Genomic DNA, 2,859 nt, shown 5'->3' with positions numbered 1-2,859 from the left:
TCTTTAAATATTTTTTTATCGATTTATCTCAATTTTATAACCATAAAACTTAAACCATAAATTTTAAAGATATTTTTTGAATGAATTTTTTAAAATTTTTTATGTGTATTTATTTTTTGAAGATATTATTGTGATTTATCTATATTGTTTTTGTTTTATATAGATGGGATTTAGTTTTATAAATAAAAATTTACCAATTTATTTATATAAATATTTACCAATTTATCTAATTAGATACTTACATTAACTTTTCAATTTATACTAATTTTTTTTTATGTAAAACACATATTGAAATAGCATATATATATATATATATATATATATGTGTATGTATATGTTAAAAATCTAGGGCCCGCAACTAAACTAAACGCAATTAAAATAGCTAATATCTAAATAATAGCGGAGAGTTTGTCACTTCAGCTGTATATATGATCAAATTCAAATATAAAATTAATTTATATTAAAAGATTATATAAAAGTACAGTGTTTCAGTCTTCTGAATTGCATGGCACCTACCAATAAAGCAAAAGGTCGTCTCGCTACAAATTTCAAACCAACTTTATTATTTCTTTTCAGATCACAAAAAATAAAAATAAAAATAAAATTGTCAACTCCTGAAATTGATGGCAAAGTAACAGTGCTTCTTTTCTTAGTCTAATTTTGGGTTTTTGGAACCTTAATTGATTATGCACACAAGTTTTTCAGTTTTCTGTATTGCATTGATAACTGCCATTAGAGCAAAAGGTCGTCTTTGTTACAAGTTTCAAACTACCTCATAAACGACCACTTGTGAAGCACCAACTTTAATTTCTCAAATACTTCTACTATTTTAATATAAAATCATTTCGTATTAAAAAAATTATAAATAATTTACAGTTTTTCACTTTTCTAGATTACATTGGCAACCACCATTATGGCAAAATGTCCTCGGGCTACAAATTTCAAACTAACTCGTTACCGACATGTGGCCGACAAACTAATTATGAAGCTTCAGTTTTATTATTATTATTTTTTTTACAAAAAATAGTTAATATAACAACTATTGTTTTTTAAAATACATTCAAATAATATATTTTATTTTTCTAAATTTATTTTTGAAATTAATATATTAAAATGATGTAAAAATTAATTTTTTTTAAAAATCAATCTTTTTCAAGAGTATTTTTTTCATTAGAAAAACAAAATGTACATGGGTATTGTCAACGTCTGAAGTAGAGGACAAATTAATCATATGACTCCTCCTCTTCTGCCATGTATGCATATTTGATTAGGAGTTGAAAATAGCCTATTGTAGAGCCATAAAGAAACAGGAGACTTTAGACTAAAATTTATGGTCTATGGAATTAAAGGCATGGAAAATATTACTTGGGTTTTGCATTTTCACCGAAGGCATTAAGTTTGTCTGACCATTTTATCATCGATTGAAAACACAAATTAATATATAATTGGAGTCATTTTTGTTTTAAGATTCTGGAGATTCTCATGAACATGCATTTGGATCATACTTGGTTGTCGGTTTCGAGCAATTGTTTTTTCTTCCCCTAATGACTTCATATAGGTTAGAACATGCCATGTTGCGATGATATAAGATAAACTGAATTCCATTTTAAGAATATATTGAGAAATGGTTTGATATATACCAAAAAAATACAATAATAACAGGAGACAATTGATGGGTACAACCTTAATGATGAGAAAAGTTTTTTGATTTGATTGAGTTAGCAGAGCACAATACGTGCTTTGTGATGAGTTATGAACTCTTTGAAATAAGGTTATGATGAAGGGATACCTCATACGGATATTATTGTTTTAATCTCATAGTGAATTGATGATCTAATTACTTAAATTAAAAAAAAAAAAAACTAGATTTTGTTATGCGTAAATTGGTTTGAAATATCAAACCCTAATAAGGAAAAAGAAAAAGAAAATCATCACAAAATTGATTAGTTTAAAATTAAGTGGCGTGTTATCATCATAGCATTGAATTGGTTATATTGAGTGGTCATTATGCAAGAACTGGATGCGTGTGTGTGTGTATAAAATTCTTCATGCAGAAGTAAACTAGCTTTGTGTGAAATTCTTCATGCAGAAGTAAACTAGCTTCTCCAATATAATCTACTTCATTAGGTAATGTTACATGTTCTTCTTCGATTTTTCAAGTTAATTTACGTCTATTTTCCATGATAATTATATACAAGAAATTAAATATAGTAATTGGGGATAATATTTCGGGATGGTTGTGTGTGCATGTATGCATCACGCATGCGCACGCAAATATTTAAATCACTGGTGAGGCTTCTAGATGAACTGACTTCGCATCACCACTCTCTCTACCTCTTATATTTAATTTTTCTGACTTAAAATGAAAGAAAGAATCCTGGGGGGGTGGTGGGGTTGGTGGTTCTATTACCCTACTACACCGGAAACTTGAGATATATACTTGACGAAGCTTCATTGTTTGAGTTGATTGGGGTGGCAGTTCCCGGACAATTTGCTTTTGTCCCTGCCAACAACACAGCTACACACGACTTTCGCTTCACCTATTTAGAGCCTGTTTGGCTCAGCATTTGCAGCGGCATTTTTGTTGGACCGTGATTTCATTTCATTCGATTACAAAATAGAACACAATTTTTATAGATGGGCCCCACCATTAAATGCAACTTTGTTGAAGCAAATAATTTAGTAGGAGATAATAATGAATTAATTCACGAGTATGCTTGGGACAAATAGAGCAATGTCCTCCCCAGAGTTTGAATAATTCACGTTTTAGTCCTTAAACTTTTAATTTTTTTATCAACTTGAGGTTTGTTTTATACAATATATATATATATATATATATATATATATATATATATTTTT

Source organism: Populus euphratica, unplaced genomic scaffold (genome assembly GCF_000495115.2).
Source record: "Populus euphratica unplaced genomic scaffold, PopEup_1.0 scaffold287.1, whole genome shotgun sequence".
Lineage (NCBI taxonomy): Eukaryota > Viridiplantae > Streptophyta > Magnoliopsida > Malpighiales > Salicaceae > Populus > Populus euphratica.
The sequence above is the reverse complement of the archived record's forward strand: the minus strand, read 5'-3'. Positions refer to the sequence as shown.